At 42.9% G+C, this 20,111-nt stretch overlaps 4 non-coding genes across 4 annotated transcripts; all 4 read left to right on the forward strand.

The window, feature by feature from the left end:
* The first annotated feature begins 3,741 nt into the window (after positions 1-3,741).
* On the forward strand, positions 3,742-3,905 carry LOC120042983. The gene has a single exon (XR_005476297.1). It is a non-coding gene; the product is annotated as a U1 spliceosomal RNA (small nuclear RNA).
* Positions 3,906-8,777: 4,872 nt separating this feature from the next.
* Positions 8,778-8,941, forward strand: LOC120042984. Its single transcript, XR_005476298.1, has one exon. It is a non-coding gene; the product is annotated as a U1 spliceosomal RNA (small nuclear RNA).
* Positions 8,942-12,005: 3,064 nt separating this feature from the next.
* LOC120042982 lies at positions 12,006-12,169 on the forward strand. The gene has a single exon (XR_005476296.1). It is a non-coding gene; the product is annotated as a U1 spliceosomal RNA (small nuclear RNA).
* Positions 12,170-15,059: 2,890 nt separating this feature from the next.
* LOC120042985 lies at positions 15,060-15,223 on the forward strand. Its single transcript, XR_005476299.1, has one exon. It is a non-coding gene; the product is annotated as a U1 spliceosomal RNA (small nuclear RNA).
* Positions 15,224-20,111: the final 4,888 nt, after the last annotated feature.

A 20,111-nucleotide genomic window follows, 5' to 3' on the forward strand; every position in this document is an offset into this window, starting at 1 on the left:
CTTGAAACTTGTGTTAAAGTTAAACACTGAATCCATTAGAATAGAGAATATTATTGAAACGTTGAACTATATCTATTATTGCAAATAAAATCTCCCAAAACAATTGCAATCACAATCATGTCTGTCAGGATCCTCTTGCGTGTGACAACCCCATATTTCCACAGTGTCAACAAAATGTTCTCCTTTCAGAATTTCAGAAGTGTGTCTTAACTAAATTGGTGGAGACATTGGAGGAGGTGAAACGTGTTGGGAGAGCAGAGCCCCATGACTCTTTGAGTTCCATGTCAAGAGGATGGAGACGGAGGAAGACTCTGAGTTCCATGTCAAGAGGATGGAGACGGAGGAAGACTTTGAGTTCCATGTCAAGAGGATGGAGACGGAGGAAGACTTTGAGTTCCATGTCAAGAGGATGGAGACGGAGGAAGACTCTGAGTTCCATGTCAAGAGGATGGAGACGGAGGAAGACTCTGAGTTCCATGTCAAGAGGATGGAGACGGAGGAAGACTCTTTGAGTTCCATGTCAAGAGGATGGAGACGGAGGAAGACTTTGAGTTCCATGTCAAGAGGATGGAGACGGAGGAAGACTTTGAGTTCCATGTCAAGAGGATGGAGACGGAGGAAGACTTTGAGTTCCATGTCAAGAGGATGGAGACAGAGGAAGACTTTGAGTTCCATGTCAAGAGGATGGAGACGGAGGAAGACGTTGAGCAACTAGAGAAGCAGCTCCAAAGTGTAGATGCACAGAATCTGATGGTGAAATTGACATTTATTTTGACATTTCATTTACACTGTAGATTGAGTCAGCATTTTTCACACTACCGACCGAAAGCTATACAATGAGTTAATTTCCGTCTTATAATCAATGCCTGTAGATATGTTTTTAAAGTAGTCATACTGAGACAGTGGTTACTGCAGAACTTCTGGTGTTTCAAACAAAGTCTCTTGACACAGATTGCAGGTTAAGCAGAATTGGTGGTAAGGACACAAAGGACTGTGCCAACAAGCTCATGGACAGGTATGTCATATCTCTAGAATGGATCCAATAAGGAAGTCATTTTAAATCTATCGTTAGTGATACAAACGGTCTGCAACAAAGACAGTACATCCAAGAGCCTTGTCTCGTCAGCAGTTTGAAAGTGTTCAATTCACAAAGTACTTCCTATGTGTGCTTGACTTTGAGGCTCTTTACCAATGGCCTGATGTCCTTGTTCGACTTCAACGGCCATCACTGTGTACTCTGTTGTCAACGGTACCTACAAACATGGCATTATTCTGTAGTATATTTTGTATTAATAACTAGGTGTTTTGAGCCCTGAAAGTTGATTGGCTAACAGCCATGGTATATTTGAGCAATAATACACGAGAGCCAATGTGTTATGATGACATTTTTTATCATGGCTGTGAGTGTCATAGCCATAAAAACAAAGTCCTCTGGGTTTTGTGGTACCGTAACCACACAATACATGGTTACAGTCTGTATCCAGGCAACGCTGAGTTGCGTTGTGCATAAGAAAAGCCTTTACTACACCCTCCCATTGCTTAAAGGTCACTAAACTCGCACAATCAAAATGACCTGCTCTGTCTGTTTTTAATAGGCTACGTTATTATTTTGTCTTCTAAACCAATTATTAATTTGCATGGTGGTAATTTGTGTGATACCTTTTTGAGAAGAATGGTTTTAGGAGCTTGGCAATCTAGAATTATTTTTTAATTTTATTCAACCTTTATTTAACTAGGCAAGTCAGTTAAGAACAAATTCTTATTTACCGAGGAACAGTGGGTTAACTGCCTTTTTCATAGGCTTTATAATTTTTTTCCCATTAGTACAAATCAACTCTCTGGTGCACCTATAATTTATTTTGTGTTGTTTACACTGTACCAAGCAATCAGGAACAATATATATATATATAGTAGCCTACAGCGCTTGTTTGTCACATCGACGCAGCGCTGTCTCCTTCCTCTTCCTATGAGCTCAAGTCACGTCTTCCATACGTCTGACGTCATCTGCCCTTTGTCTCCTTAGCGACCAGTCCGCTAAACATTCCCCCATTTTTTTCAAGTTGAATTGTTTTACTTGCGATCTCTGAATACTGACAAATATATTAGGCTACAGTTGTTCAGAGTTTACCAATTAATGTGATTATAATAGTCTATTAGGGAGGAGTGAATGAGACACCTGGCGCCATTCAAACAGGCCCTCGTCTTTTCTACACTGCGTTCAAGTTTGAGCCCAATCAATTGTCAACCCCTGAGAAGGACAACTTTAACCAAACTTATCTTGTAAATATATTTTTGTTGTCTTTTTTGCTAGACACGGAAAAGCAAACACATTTAACCACTTGTAAACAAATGTAATACATGATCATTATTACTGCACATCACAAAATAGTCCCCATTGGTTAGTGATAAACCGGTGGTTTGAGCCCTGAATGCTGGTTTAGTTGCCGTGGGGAACCTGTAAGATCCTCCATATCCATTAGTCTTTTCTATAAATTACTGTGTTTTATGTTGGTGTTAACAGCTGCAGTCTAGAAATGGAACAGCAAGGCCACTGACCATGATGTTAGGAGAGCTGCGGCAGACCACCTCAAACATGCTCCTTGTAGAGCCGGAGGTGGTGGTTTCCAAGTCACCACAACACAGGGCCGTTGCTAACGCAGCGAAATAAATCTATCATTTTGATGGATAATTATTCAATTAATTATATTTATTTGAACTTAACTGTATTTTGTCTGTTATCACCGTTTTACATCGTGTTATTTGACTGAATGTTTTGTGCAAATACTGGAGTAATGTAATGAGTAGTGTGATTGTTCATTTAAAAAAAAATACAGACCATTTTTTGGTTACTGCCTCCAGGTGTATAGGTTACAAGTACACTGAAATGGTGTTCTTTGCAAGTCGTTTAAACAACGACCTGAAAAATATGTCATTTCATCTTTCACTTTCAACCAAAACGGGCCGTAGACGGATGTCTTTTCAACAAAAACCGAATGTACATTAGCCGTCGGGCATAGTCGTCTTTTTAACGACAGTTTGATGGGTGGGACTGTTCTACTGTATCTTCGTCCGTTCAGCTCTGACATTGCTCGTCCATCTGTATATGGTCTAAATTCATTCCTACTGAGATTTGTTTGTATTGGGTAAATGTTGTGAAATGTGTTAGATATTACTGCACTGTCGGAGCTAGAAGCACAAGTATTTCGCTATACCCGCAATAGCGTCTGATAATCACGTGAATGTGACATATAACATTTGATTTGAAGTACTAGGCTACTGTTTCTCCTCCATGTCTGAGGTTCGTTCGCCTCCCTGTGGTCGATGGTGGAATCATATTTTACTGAGAGCAGAAAAGAGGCGTGATGAAACTATTCCTACAATGTCTGGAACGCTACAAAACACCAGAAATAGTTGGTGTCATTCGGTTGGCTGTGTGTGCACGAACGTGATTTCAGCATTTTGGTACATCGTCTACTTGTGTGTAATCAGACGGACATTTAGACAGCAAAATCAATGTGTATAGAATTTCTACCGTGTTGCATGATGGGTTAATAGTCGGAGAGTGATATAATATAGTAAAACAAAGTGCATCGCTTTTCCACCGCTTTGTGCGCAACTGTATACGTAAACGTCATTAAACCCTGGGCGATATGATGTGATATTTTCAGTAGTAGAAGTGGTAACCGGGAGTCAAACACCTTTGTCCTGGAATGAGTCGCCCTCTACCAACGTGTACAACTCATACTTACCTGGCAAGGGAGACACCGTGATCAAGAAGGCGGTTCACCCAGGGCGAGGCTCAGCCATTGCACTCCGGCTGTGCTGACCCCTGCGAATTTCTCAAATGTGGAAATCTCGATTGCATAATTTATGGTAGTGGGGGACTGCGTTCGCGCTCTCCCCAGTTCTTCATGTTAAAAATAATGTATGAAAAGAGTGAAGCTCTTATGTTATGACATTTTAACCCTGAGTTCTGGTGAGTTTTGTATTGAGGAGATTTATCAACATTTCCATTTTCTTATCAGATGAATGGCTATATAGAATATAGGATCTATTTAAAAGCTAACTAAGGCCTCAGAGATACTTTTTGTCTTCTGAAAACCACAATGTGTGTGATCTGTTATTGTACCACTGGTGATTATGCCTGTCATGTCCTGATTATGTCAAGGAAAAGGCCTACTTGTGAATGTAGGCCGTCATTGTAAATACTAATTTCTTCTTAACTGATTTGCAATATTTATTGACAACAATAGATTACTGCTCATTGTAACATATTGATCAAAATTAGGAGGGAGGAAATTGATTGAATGACTTGGATAATCACATTAGCTTTGAACGTGTCCCTGAAGTTGAAATGTCCAGAGTACAGATTTAGAACGTTAACCTGGTCTGCTTTGATTTCATATCGTCTGAAATGGAACCGGTCTATATCACCGAGGCTCATCAACTTTGTATATTGTATCCAACTCTCATTTCCTTTTCAAACTTATTTTTGTGTCATTGTAAGTGTGGTTTGGTTGTATTGTGTTTTGAATTGTCAAATAAATCTTTCTACCTAAGTGATCCTTAAGGTGGGGCGATGGCGTCATCAGCCACTTCACAGTCGAGAAATGAGAGTTGTATTGACTATACAAAGTTAATGAGCCTCGGTGATATAGATGGATTTATTCATATTCTCAGCAGTCAGGTACCTATCCAGTTCACACCCAAGACAGCTGCCAGTGGGTTTTGGTTGTTACCACTGAGTTATCCAGGGGAGCCTGCAACATTTACTCTGGATCCAAATAAGATGGATTCTGTTGTTCCAAGATGCAGATCCATTCCACAGACATTTCCCTGATCAGCCATTACCATGCCACAGACATTTCCCAGGTCAACCATTACCATGCAACAGACATATCCCTGGTCAACCATTACAATACCACAGACATTTCCCATTAAATCCCTGATCAACCACTCTCTTTTGATAACTTCTGTAACCGTAATAGCCTTGGTTTCATGCATGTTAACATTAGAAGCCTCCTCCCTAAGTTTGTTTTATTCACTGCTTTAGCACACTCAACCCGGATGTCCTAGCCGTGTTTGAATCCTGGCTTAGGAAGACCACCAAAAACTCTGAAATCTCCATCCCTAACTACAATCTACTGCAGAGATAGCGTGCAGAGTTCTGTCCTACTATCCCAGGTCTGTACCCAAACAATTTGAACTTCTACTTTTAAAAATACACCTCTCTAAAAACAAGAGTGCTATAGACCACCCTCTGCCCCCAGCTGTGCTCTGGACACCATATGTGAACTGATTGCCCCCCATCTATCTTCAGAGCTCGTGCTGCTAGGTGACCTAAACTGGGACATGCTTAACACCCCAGCCACCCTACAATCTAAGCTTGATGCCCTCAATCTCACACAAATTATCAATGAATCTACCAGGTACCACCCCAAAGCCGTAAACACGGGCACCCTCATAGATATCATCCTAACCAATCTGCCCTCCAAATACACCTCTGCTGTCTTCAACCAGGATCTCATCGATCACTGCCTCATTGCCTGTATCCGTAATGGGTCAGCGGTCAAACGACCTCCACTCATCACTGTCAAACGCTCCCTGAAACACTTCAGCGAGCTGGCCTTTCTAATTGACCTGGTCTGGGTATCCTGGAAGGATATTGATCTCATCCCGTCAGTAGAGGATGCCTGGTTATTTTTTTTTTAATTCCTTCCTCGCCATCTTAAATAAGCATGCCCCATTCAAGAAATTTAGAACCAGGAATAGCCCGTGGTTCTCTCCAGACCTGACTGCCCTTAACCAACACAAAAACATCCTGTGGCGATCTGCATTAGCATCGAACAGCCCCCGTGATATGCAACTTTTCAGGGAAGTTAGAAACCAATATACACAGGCAGTTAGAAAAGACAAGGCTAGCTTTTTCAAGCAGAAATTTGCTTCCTGCAACACAAACTCCAAAAAGTTCTGTGACACTGTAAAGTCCATGGAGAATAAGAACACCTCCTCCCAGCTGCCCACTGCCCTGAGGATAGGAAACTCTGTCACCACCGATAAATCCACTATAATTGAGAATTTCAATAAGCATTTTTCTACGGCTGGCCATGCTTTCCACCTGGCTACCCCGGTCAACAGCACTGCATCCCCCACAGCAACTCGACCAAGCCTTCCCCATTTCTCCTTCTCCCAAATCCAGTCAGCTGATGTTCTGAAAGAGCTGTAAAATCTGGACCCCTATAAATCAGCCGGGCTAGACAATCTGGACCCTTTCTTTCTAAAATGATCTGCCGAAATTGTTGCAACCCCTATTACTAGCCTGTTCAACCTCTCTTTCGTGTCGTCTGAGATTCCCAAAGATTGGAAAGCAGCTGCGGTCATCCCCCTCTTCAAAGGGGGGGACACTCTTGACCCAAACTGCTACAGACCTATATCTATCCTACCCAGCCTTTCTAAGGTCTTTGAAAGCCAAGTCAACAAACAGATTACCGACCATTTCGAATCCCACCGCACCTTCTACGCTATGCAATCTGGTTTCAGAGCTGGTCATGGGTGCACCTCAGCCACGCTCAAGGTCCTAAACAATATCTTAACCGCCATCGAGCTTTCGACTCTGTCAATCACCATATCCTCATCGGCAGACTCGATAGCCTTGGTTTCTCAAATGATTGCCTCGCCTGGTTCACCAACTACTTCTCTGATAGAGTTCAGTGTGTCAAATCGAAGGGCCTGTTGTCCGGGCCTCTGGCAGTCTCTATGGGGGTGCCACAGGGTTCAATTCTTGGGCCGACTCTCTTCTCTGTATACATCAATGATGTCGCTCTTGCTGCTGGTGAGTCTCTGATCCACCTTTACGCAGACGACACCATTCTGTATACTTCTGGCCCTTCTTTGGACACTGTGTTAACAACCCTCCAGACGAACTTCAATGCCATACAACTCTCCTTCCGTGGCCTCCAACTGCTGTTAAATACAAGTAAAACTAAATGCATGCTCTTCAACCGATCGCTGTCTGCACCTGCCCGCCCGTCCAGCATCTCTACTCTGGACGGTTCTGACTTAGAATATGTGGACAACTACAAATACCTAGGTATCTGGTTAGACTGTAAACTCTCCTTCCAGACTCACATCAAACATCTCCAATCCAAAGTTAAATCTAGAATTGGCTTCCTATTTCGCAACAAAGCATCCTTCACTCATGCTGCCAAACATACCCTTGTAAAACTGACCATCCTACCAATCCTCGACTTCGGCGATGTCGTTTACAAAATAGCCTCCAATACCCTACTCAATAAATTGGATGCAGTCTATCACAGTGCCATCCGTTTTGTCACCAAAGCCCCATATACTACCCACCAATGCGACCTGTATGCTCTCGTTGGCTGGCCCTCGCTTCATATTAGTCGCCAAACCCACTGGCTCCAGGTCATCTACAAGACCCTGCTAGGTAAAGTCCCCCCTTATCTCAGCTCGCTGGTCACCATAGCAGCACACACCTGTAGCACGCGCTCCAGCAGGTATATCTCTCTGGTCATCCCCAAAGCCAATTCCTCCTTTGGCCGCCTTTCCTTCCAGTTCTCTGCTGCCAATGACTGGAACGAATTACAAACATCTCTGAAACTGGAAACACTTATCTCCCTCACTAGCTTTAAGCACCCGCTGTCAGAGCAGCTCACAGATCACTACACCTGTACATAGCCCATCTATAATTTAGCCCAAACAACTACCTCTTCCCTTGCTGTATTTATTTATTTTGTTCCTTTGCCCCCCATTATTTATATTTCTACTTTGCACATTCTTCCACTGCAAATCTACCATTCCAGTGTTTTACTTGCTATATTGTATTTACTTCACCACCATGGCCTTTTTTTTGCCTTTACCTCCCTTATCTCATCTCATTTGCTCACATTGTATATAGACTTATTTTTCTACTGTATTATTGACTGTATGTTTGTTTTACTCCATGTGTAACTCTGTGTTGTTGTATGTGTCGAACTGCTTTGCTTTATCTTGGCCAGGTCGCAATTGTAAATGAGAACTTGTTCTCAACTGGCCTACCTGCTTAAAGAAAGGTGAAATAAAAAAATATTTAATAAATTACCATGCCACACACACCTCAGCACGCTGCTCATAACCAACAGGGTTTTTTTGCAGTGAGAATTTGCAGGAAGTTATTTTGCCGACATCTATTTAGGCATATTAAAACGACTTTCAACTGTCAATTTACAAATACAATTACAAATATGAGTATGTCCATGTCAGCACACCCCCAGTAGCTACTAGTGTGTCTTGTTGTTGATGAAGTAGTAGGCGACTTTCTCCTCCATGTCTGGGGTTCGTCCGCCACCCTGTGGTCGATGGTGGAATCACATGTTACTGAGAGCAGAAAATAAGCGTGATGAAACTATTCCTACAATGTCTGGAACGCTACAAAACACCAGAAATAGTTGGTGTCATTCGGTTGGCTGTGTGTGCACGAACGGGATTTCAGCATTTTGGTACATCGTCTACTTGTGTGTAATCAGACGGACATTTAGACAAAAAGTTCAACATATATAGAATTTCTACCGTATTGCATGATGGGAAAATAGTCAGACAGTGATATAATATAGTAAAACAAAGTGCATCGCTTTTCCTCCGCTTTGTCCTCAACTGTAGTCGTAAATGTCATTAAACCCTGGTCAATATGATGTGATATTATCAGTAGTAGAAGTGGTAACCGCGAGTCAAACACCTTTGTCCTGGAATCGGTACACCTCTACCAACGTGTACAACTCATACTTACCTGGCAAGGGAGACACCGTGATCAAGAAGGCGGTTCACCCAGGGCGAGGCTCAGCCATTGCACTCCGGCTGTGCTGACCCCTGCGAATTTCTCAAATGTGGAAATCTCGATTGCAAAATTTATGGTAGTGGGGGACTGCGTTCGCGCTCTCCCCTGATCTTCATGTTAAAAATAATTTATGATGTGTTTTAAATTGTTATCTCATCTGAGTTCTGATGAGTTTCGTATTAAGGAGATTTAATAATATTTCCATTTTCTTACTTATCAGATGAATGGTTTTACAATATAGGATCTATTTAAAAGCCAACTAAGGCCTCAGAGATAGATTTTGTTCTCTGATATATAACCACAGTGTGTGTGATCTGTTATTGTACCACTGGTGATTATGCCTGTCATGTCCTGATTATGTCAAGGAAAAGGCCTACTTGTGAATGGATCATTTTGAGCCCTCAAACGTAATCTGGATTGAGGTCTTTCAGTTGCTAGATAATTAACTCATTTATAGGACAGTTTGTCATTTAAGGCCACAATAAACAGGCTGCATCACATCCGGCCGTGATTGGTAATCCCATAGGGCTGCGCACAATTGGCCCAGCGTCGTCAGGGTTGGCCGGGGTAGGCAGTCATTGTAAATAAGAATTTGTTCTTAACTGATTTGCAATATTTATTGACAACAATAGATTACTGCTCATTGTAACATAATGATCAAAATTAAGAGGGAGGAAATTGATTGAATGACTTGGATAATCACATTAGCTTTGAACGTGTCCCTGAAGTTGAAATGTCCAGAATACAGATTTAGAACGTTAGCTTGGTCTGCTTTGATTTCATATCGTCTGAAATGGAACCGGTCTATATCACCGAGGCTCATCAACTTTGTATATTGTATCCAACTCTCATTTCGTTTTCAAACTTATTTTTGTGTCATTGTAATAAGTGTGGTTGTATTGTGTTTTAAATTGTCAAATAAATCGTTCTACCTAAGTGATCCTTAAGGTGGGGCGATGGCGTCATCAGCCACTTCACAGTCGAGAAATGAGAGTTGTATTGACTATACAAAGTTAATGAGCCTCGATGATATAATGGATTAATTCATATTCTCAGCAGTCAGTTACCTATCCAGTTCACACCCAAGACAGCTGCCAGAGGGGTTTGGTGTAACCACTGAGTTATCCAGGGGAGCCTGCAACATTTACTCTGGATCCAAATAAGATGGATTCTGTTGTTCCAAGATGCAGATCCATGACAACAAATATTTCCCTGGTCAACATTACCATGACAACAGATATTTCCCTGGTCAACCATTACCATGACAACAGATATTTCCCTGGTCAACCATTACCATTCCACAGACATTTCCCTGGTCAAACATTACAATACCACAGACATTTCCCTGGTCAACCATGCCACAGACATTGCCCTGGTCAACCATTACCTTTCCACAGGCATTTCCCTTGTCGATCATTACCATACCACAGACATTACCCTGGTCAAACATTACAATGCCACAGACATTTCCCTGGTCAACCATTACAAACCACAGACATTTCCCTGGTCAACCATTACAATACCACAGACATTACCCTGGTCAAACATTACAATGCCACAGACATTTCCCTGGTCAACCATTACAATAGCACAGACATTACCCTGGTCAAACATTACAATGCCACAGACATTTCCCTGGTCAACCATTACCATGCCACAGACATTGCCCTGGTCAAACATTACCATGCCACAGACATTTCCCTGGTCAAACATTACAATGCCACAGACATTTCCCTGGTCAACCATTACCATGCCACAGACATTGCCCTGGTCAAACATTACAATGCCACAGACATTTCCCTGGTCAACCATTACAATACCACAGACTTTGCCCTGGTCAACCATTACCAGGCCAGCAGACATTTCCCTGGTCAACCATTACCATGCCAACAGACATTTCCCTGGTCAACCATTACCATACCACATACATTTCCCTGGTCAACCATGCCACAGACATTTCCCTGGTCAACCATTACCATTCCACAGACATTTCCCTGGTCATCCATTACTATGCCGCAGACATTTCCCTGGTCAACCATTACCATGCCACAGATATTTCCCTTGTTAACCATTCCACAGACATTTCCCTGGTCAGCCATTACCATGCCACAGATATTTCCCCGTTCAACCATTAACATGCCACAGACATTTCCCTGGTCAATTATTCCACAGACATTTCTCTGGTCAACCATTACTATGCCACAGACATTTCCCTGGTCAACCGTTACCATGCCACAGAAAATTCCCTGGTCAACCGTTACCATGCCACAGAAAATTCCCTGGTCAACCATGCCACAGACATTTCCCTCGTCAACCATTACCATGCCACAGACATTTCCCTAGTCAACCATTACCATGCCACAGACATTTCCCTGTCAACCAGGCTGGGTTTCTGTACAGCACTTCTAGATATTAGCTGATGTACGAAGGGCTATATAAAATAAACTTGATTTGATTTGTAAAGAGAAGGGCGGGCTGTAGGTTGATCCTGCTGGTCTGATTGGATAGAGTGAAGCCGTAGTTCTTCCTCCGCTGGCTTCATCATTTCATCCTCTCTCTTTTCCTGGCATGTTTCTGGTCTGATCATAGGATTATCATTTAGATTTCTGCTGCCTGCTACTATGATAAATTACGAATACGAGTATGTCCATGTCAGCACACCCCCAGTAGCTACTAGTGTGTCTTGTTGTTGATGAAGTAGTAGGCGACTGTTTCTCCTCCATGTCTGGGTTCGTCCGCCACCCTGTGGTCGATGGTGGAATCACATGTTACGGAGAGCAGAAAACAAGCGGGATGAAACTATTCCTACAATGTCTGGAACGCTACAAAACACCAGAAATAGTTGGTGTCTTTCGGCTGGCTGTGTGTGCACGAACGTGATTTCAGCATTTTGGTACATCGTCTACTTGTGTGTAATCAGACGGACATTTAGACAGCAAAATCAATGTGTATAGAATTTCTACCGTGTTGCATGATGGGTTAATAGTCGGACAGTGATATAATATGGTAAAACAAAGTGTATCGCTTTTCCACCGCTTTGTCCGCAACTGTAGTCGTAAATGTCAATAAATCTTGGTCGATATGATGTGATATTATCAGTAGTAGAAGTGGTAACCGTGAGTCAAACATCTTTGCCCTGGAATGAGTGCTTCTCTACCAACGTGTACAACTCATACTTACCTGGCAAGGGAGACACCGTGATCAAGAAGGCGGTTCACCCAGGGCGAGGCTCAGCCATTGCACTCCGGCTGTGCTGACCCCTGCGAATTTCTCAAATGTGGAAATCTCGATTGCATAATTTATGGTAGTGGGGGACTGCGTTCGCGCTCTCCCCTGATCTTCATGTTATAAATAAAGTATCAACAGATTGACACTGTTGCGAGTTTTTAACTCGAGTTCTAATGACTTTCCTATTGAGAAGGAGATTTGTCAACATTTCCATTTTCGTATCAGATGAATGGCTATATAGAATGTAGGCTCTATTTAAAAGCCAACTAAGGCCTCAGAGATACATTTTGTCTTTTGAAAACCCCAATGTGTGTGATCTGTTATTGTACCACTGGTGATTATGCCTGTCATGTCCTGATTATGTCAAGGAAAACGCCTACTTGTGAATGGATCATTTTGCGCCCTCAGACGTCATCTGGATTGAGGGTGTATTTGCAAGATAATTAAGTCATTTATAGGACAGTTTGTCATTTAAAACCACAATAAACAGACTGCATCACATCCGGCCGTGTTGTCCCATAGGGCGGCGCACAATTGGCCCAGCGTCGTCCGGGTTGGCCGTCATTGTAAATAATAATTTCTTCTTAACTGACTTGCAATATTTATTGACAACAATAGATTACTGCTCATTGTAACATATTGATCAAAATTAGGAGGGAGGAAATTGATTGAATGACTTGGATAATCACATTAGCTTTGAACGTGTCCCTGAAGTTGAAATGTCCAGAATACAGATTTGGAACGTTAACTTGGTCTGCTTTGATTTCATATCGTCTGAAATGGAACCGGTCTATATCACCGAGGCTCATCAACTTTGTATATTGTATCCAACACTCATTTCGCTTTCAAACTTATTTTCGTGTCATTGTAAGTGTGGTTGTATTGTGTTTTGAATTGTCAAATAAATCTTTCTACCTAAGTGATCCTTATGGTGGGGCGATGGCGTCATCAGCCACTTCACAGTCGAGAAATGAGAGTTGTATTGACTATACAAAGTTAATGAGCCTCAGTGATATAGATGTATTTACTCATATTCTCAGCAGTCAGGTACCTATCCAGTTCACACCCAAGACAGCTGCCAGAGGGTTTTGGTGTAACCACTGAGTTATCCAGGGGAGCCTGCAACATTTACTCTGGATCCAAATAAGATGGATTCTGTTGTTCCAAGATGCAGATCCATTCCACAGACATTTCCCTGGTCAACCATTACCATTCCACAGACATTTCCCTGGTCAACCATTACCATGCCACAGACATTTCCCTGGTCAACCATTACCATGCCACAGACATTTCCCTGGTCAACTATTACCATGCCACAGACATTTCCCTGTTCATCCATTACCATGCCACAGACATTTCCCTGTTCATTCATTACCATGCCACAGACATTTCCCTGGTCCATTTATTTCCTGATGAAGTCAGTCAAAACAGAGATGTCAGTGGAGTGGGTCTTTCTAAAACCAGACTGTAGTTCTGATAAGAGTATTCTTGCCAGTATATTCATCCATCTGTTCATAAATGACTTTTTCCAGCACCTTAGACTGAACACTCAACATAGATACAGGTCTGTTTTGCTGCCCTTCTTGTGGATAGGGGTCAATCTAACATTGGCCATATACCACAAACCCCAGAGGTGCATTATTGCTATTAGAAACTGGTTACCAACTAAATTAGAACAGTAAAAACATTTGTTTTTGTCAATCTGCATTCAGGGCTCAAACCACCCAGTTTATCATTTCTAATAGATCACCTGTCTGAAAAGTACGACAAACTATGAGTTGTAGTAGCCTATTCACTTGGCCCAGCGTTGTCCAGGTTTGGCCGGTGTAGGCTGTCATTTGTAAATAAGAATTTGTAGCCTAGTTAAATAAATCGGACTTGCCTAGTTAAATAAAGGTTAAATAAAGATAATTAAATAAAAACTCAGCTATGGAGGCCAAAACAACCACTCAGTCAAGCTATTTTTGACTGTGATTTCAGTAGGTGCATGTCGTATGCATCAATACGTAACACTTACTGTTAAGAAAAACGTTTCTCCCCCGTCCTATTACCACAGATAGAACAATGTGTTCATTATTAACGTCTCTGTTACTGTAGCTACTAGAGGTGTGTGGAGTAGTCAGACAAAACGAGGATCGTAACTGATATGGGCAATTTGCTGGATACGATTATGATCCAAGTCTTTTTTGTAATAATCTGTGATCGGAATAAACTTTTTTTTTCTTCGGGTGCCAGCAAGAATCTCTCAGTCATGTGCGTGATCTAAATCACCTGGCTAGTTTCCGTGTCTGTAAAGAGAAGGGTGGGCTGTAGGTTGATCCTGCTGCTCTGATTGGATAGAGTGAAGCTATAGTTCTTCCTCCGTTGGCTTCATCATTTCATCCTCTCTCTTTTCCTGGCATGGTCCTGGTCTGATCATAGGATCATCATTTAGAGTTCTGCTGCCTGCTACTATGATAAATTACAAATACGAGTATGTCCATGTCAACACACCCCTAGTAACTAATGTGTCTTGTTGTTGATGAAGTAGTAGGCGACTTTCTCCTCCATGTCTGGGGTTCGTCCGCCACCCTTTGGTCGATGGTGGAATCACATGTTACTGAGAGCAGAAAATAAGCGTGATGAAACTATTCCTACAATGTCTGGAACGCTACAAAACACCAGAAATAGTTGGTGTCATTCGGTTGGCTGTGTGCGCACGAACGTGATTTCAGCATTTTGGTACATCACTTACTTGTGTGTAATCAGACGGACATTTATACAAACAATGCAATGTATAGAATTTCTACCGTGTTGCATGATGGGAAAACAGTCGGACCGTGATATAATATAGTAAAACAAAGTGCATCGCTTTTCCACCGCTTTGTCCGCAACTGTAGTCGTAAATGTCATTAAACCCTGGTCAATATGATGTGATATTATCAGTAGTAGAAGTGGTAACCGTGAGTCAAACACCTTTGCCCTGGAATCAGTCGCCCTCTACCAACGTGTACAACTCATACTTACCTGGCAAGGGAGACACCGTGATCAAGAAGGCGGTTCACCCAGGGCGAGGCTCAGCCATTGCACTCCGGCTGTGCTGACCCCTGCGAATTTCTCAAATGTGGAAATCTCGATTGCAAAATTTATGGTAGTGGGGGACTGCGTTCGCGCTCTCCCCTGACTTTGATGTTAAAAGTAATGTGTTATTTAGCTGTCACTGTGTGGTGGTCCGAGTGTGTTCTCTGAGTTGTATTTACTTTCGTGTCTAAAAGGACAGTTGTCAGCATTTCCCTTCTCTTCGTCATCAGATGAGCGGTTTTAGAATGTAGGATTTATTTTAAAGCTTTGTAAAGCCTGAAAGCTACATTTTGTCTTCTGAAAACCCCAATGTTTCAGATCTGTTATTGTAGCACTGGTGATTATGCCTGTCAATGCAACCACACGTTGATAAAGCATTTACAATCATCGAGAATGACACAAAAATAGGTTTGAAAACCTATTTCTATTGTGGTCCTCTTAAATGTTTTTCTAAACATAGTAGGCCTCCGCTCCACACAACACAAATCAAAGGACAGGAGGACATCGTCATAGCGTAGAGCCTTACATACTGACATGGAAAATAAACCATTCTATTGCTCCATCATTATGTAACAGTATAGCCTCCGTCCCTCTCCTCGCCCCTACCTGGGATCGAACCAGGGACCCTCTGCACACACCGACAACAGCCCGATCGCCCGACACACTGTGGCCCAGACCACCTCCTCCGCACACAGCTCTCTCACGGCCCTCTCTCCGCTCACAGTGGCGGCAGCCGTCTACAGTACAGGTCCGACGGGACATGGCGTTGGAGTGGCGTGCCCCTGCCCTGTGCACCACTGTGAAGTCGTACGGCTGAAGCTCCTCCAACCAGCGAGCCACCTGCCCCTCTGGCTCTCTGAAAGACATGAGCCACTGGAGAGCAGAGTGGTCAGTCCTTACAGTAAAGGGCAGGCCACCCAGGTAGTACTTCAAGTGTTTGATGGAAGCTACAACAACAACGAGGAGGAGCCGGGTGACACAGTAGCTGCGCTCATGTTTGTTGAATGTTTTTCTGAAGTACGCCACCACTCTCACCCCCTCTGGTCCCATCTGGGCCACCACTCTCTCCCCCTCTGACCCCATCTGGGCCACCACTCTCTCCCCATCTGGGCCACCACTCTCTCCCCCTCTGGCCCCATCTGGGCCACCACTCTCTCCCCCTCTGGCCCCATCTGGGCCAGCACCCCACCCATGCCCACGTTGCTCGCATCTGTGTCCAGGATTAAGGGCAAGGTGAGGTCAGGGGGGGGGGGGTCGAGCATGGGGGCCTCAATCAGTGCACGTTTGAGGGTGTTGAAGGCCACCTCGCACTCCACTGTCCAAGTGAAGGCCTCCTCACACTCCACTGTCCAAGTGAAGGCCTCCTCACACTCCACTGTCCAAGTGAAGGCCTCCTCACACTCCACTGTCCAAGTGAAGGCCTCCTCACACTCCACTGTCCAAGTGAAGTCCTCCTCACACTCCACTGTCCAAGTGAAGGCCTTGTCCTTCGGCAGCAGGTGGTTCAGGGAAGAAGCCCCTACAAACCTCCTGTAGTACGAGGCCAGGCCCAGAAAGCTTTTCAGCTGATGCTGATCGGTGGGGGTGGGCCAGTCTCGGACAGCCCCCACCTTGTCCTCCATTGTGCTGATACCCTCCTCCCCCACTTGGTGGCCCAAGAAGGACACCTCTCTCCTCATGAAGTGGCACTTCTCGGGGTGGAGCTTCTGGTCTGCAGCAGCCACCCTCCATCACACGCCGCAGCGCCCGGAGGCTGATTGGAAGGAGCTGCCATGGGCCATGACTTTTAATGCTGTTAACAAATGTCAACGCTATAATATTATTTGTGATATAAATACGATTGACTTTATTGCTTTTTTTCATACTGTTAAACAACATTCTAAGTCTGCTAATATTTCCTCATAAAATGTTACAAATTTCAGTTTTTTTTTAAATCACAATCATGATTTCTGGACTTATTTTGAAGGAATATCTCCGAGGTCACGGGCCTTATTCTTGCTAGGTCTTCTTACTGGCAGAACGGAGGTGAAGCGAAGTAACGGCACCATTGAGCTATAATAAGAGACCCTTTCCTCTGCTTCCTTATAACTGGACTTCCTGTTTCAACACAGTGGGCGGATTCAACACGTATAGGTTTATTTGTTGATATTTATGTGATGTTAAGTCTTCATACACTTAATACCAGTATTCAGCCTATAAATTAAGGTTATATCTATTAAATGTGCAATTAAATTAATTAATTAAATGATTTTATTTATTTAGGTGATGTTTTGCAGTGATACCAGAAGAGGGCAGTGTGACACAACAACCCGGTCTGGCTGAAGGACTCTAGACCAGTGGTTCCCAACCTGTGGTCGCTGGGGGTGGTGCAGCTAGTCTGCAATTATCTTTAGATTGTAGTATTTTATTATTCAAAAATACAGTTGGGAGTATTAATGTTATTAATGTTAATTTTACATTCCTTTTCACAATGCAAATAGTTTCTAATAATAATAGACCTTTACAGGCCTTGTTACATTCACATGTATTGATAGGATTTGACCATCAATATATTTGATGTGAAAAAAATCAGCGACTCTGTGAATGGTGGTCGTCAAGAGCTTTTGACAATGATTTGATGGTCTCCAGAATGGGAAAGGTTGGGAACCGCTGAGATAGACAGTCACATCTGTGTGGTAACATGATAGGATGGGAACCGCTGAGATAGACAGTCACATCTGTGTGGTAACATGATAGGATGGGAACCACTGAGATAGACAGTCACATCTGTGTGGTAAAATGATAGGATGGGAACCACTGAGATAGACAGTCACATCTGTGTGGTAACATGACAGGATGGGAACCGCTGAGATAGACAGTCACATCTGTGTGGTAACATGACAGGATGGGAACCGCTGAGATAGACAGTCACATCTGTGTGGTAACATGATAGGATGGGAACCGCTGAGATAGACAGTCACATCTGTGTGGTAACATGATAGGATGGGAACCGCTGAGATAGACAGTCACATCTGTGTGGTAACATGACAGGATGGGTAACCAATGATATACAATGATTCTGCAAACCCAAAACAGACTGATTATTATGTATAGTATTTGACGTTACATTGAACTAATCACAGTAATCAGAGACCAACTCACATACACAGATAGACCCATACAGACAGACACACACACAGTATATACAAAGACACAGACACACATTATAACCACACACACCACACACACACACACACACACACAAAACGCATTCCTTTTAATTGACATGTACTCCATGTATTTGACAGGGATACTGGACATCAATGAATCCTTCTGTAAATGTACCAGATTTTTCCACATAGACACACCCTATGTGTTTTAATCACATCAACTATAGGTCTATGGACTGAGCTTGTCTGATGCTTTAAGCGCACTGTTCAATAAAATAATTAAGACACACAAATGCCTCAAGAGGGAGCCAGAGATCAAGATAATCAGAAGAAAAGCTGTCATCAAGGCAAAGGGTGGCTACTTTGAAGAATCTAAAATCTAAAATATATTTTGATTTGTTTAACACTTTCGGTTACTACATGATTCCATATGTGTTATTTCATAGTTTTTATGTCTTCACTAGTATTCTACAATGTAGAAAATAGCAAAAAATAAAGAAAACTCTTGAATGACTAGGAGTGTCCAAACTTTTGACTGGGACTGTATATAATTCATATTTACAAGACATACAGTACCAATCAAAAGTACTCTCTCTCCATCAGTGCTCTCCCTTTTAACCTACTTCTGTCATTTCTCAATCTCTTTTTACTGTTAAACACTCAGCCTTGAGTCTCTGTCTGTCCCAAATGGTATTCTCTTCCCTATGTAATGCACTACTTTAGAACAGGGCCCTATTCCCTATATAGTGCACTACTTTAGACCAGGGCTCTATTCCCTATGTAGTGCACTACTTTAGACCAGGGCCCTATTCCCTATGTAGTGCACTACTTTAGACCAGGACCCTATTCCCTATGTAGTGCACTACTTTAGACCAGGGCCCTATTCCCTATGTAGGGCACTACTTTAGACCAGGGCCCTATTCCCTATGTAGTGCACTACTTTAGACCAGGGCCCATAGGGCTCTGTATAGGGAATAGGATGACATTTGGTACAGCTTTGGCTGATCAGTAAAGGTCAAGGGTCATGATCAGGGCGTTACCATGGAGATAGAGGAATATGTTGAATTAAAACGGGACGGCCAACCCTACTCCTGGAGAGATACTACTGGCCGTGCAGGCTTCTGCTCCGACCCTGCTCTAACACCTGATTCTACTAATCCGTCTAATCAGAACCTTGACTGGCAGAATGAGGTGTGTTAGAGCAGGGCTGAAGCAAAAGCCTGCAGACCCAGTAGCTGTCTGGGAGGAGGGTTGGTATCACCAAGACCACTTAGGTTCATACGGCATAAACTAGCTTTCTGATTGGTTTACCGGCCATCAATTAGCTTTCTGATTGGTTACTTCACATACAGTTGAAGTCGTTAGTTTACATACACCTTCGCCAAATACATTTAAACTCAGTTTTTCACAATTCCTGACATTTATTCCTAGTAAAAATTCCCTGTCTTAGGTCATTTAGGATCACCACTTTATTTTAAGAATGTGAAATGAATAATAGTAGAGAGAATTATTTATTTCAGCTTTTATTTCTTTCATCACATTCCCATTGGGTCAGAAGTTTACATACACTCAATTAGTATTTGGTAGCATTGCCTTTAAATTGTTTAACTTGGGTCAAACGTTGCGGGGAGCCTTCCACAAGCTTCCCACAGTAAGTTGGGTGAATTTTGGCCAATTCCTCCTGACAGAGCTGGTGTAACTGAGTCAGGTTTTTAGGCCTCCTTGCTCACACACACGCGAGTTCTGCCCACAATTTTCTAGGTCAGGGCTTTGTGATGGCCACTCCAATACCTTGACTTTTGTTGTCCTTAAGCCATTTTGCCACAACTTTGGAAGTATGC

The sequence above is a fragment of the Salvelinus namaycush genome, unplaced genomic scaffold (genome assembly GCF_016432855.1).
Source record: "Salvelinus namaycush isolate Seneca unplaced genomic scaffold, SaNama_1.0 Scaffold822, whole genome shotgun sequence".
In the NCBI taxonomy this organism is placed as follows: Eukaryota; Metazoa; Chordata; class Actinopteri; order Salmoniformes; family Salmonidae; genus Salvelinus; species Salvelinus namaycush.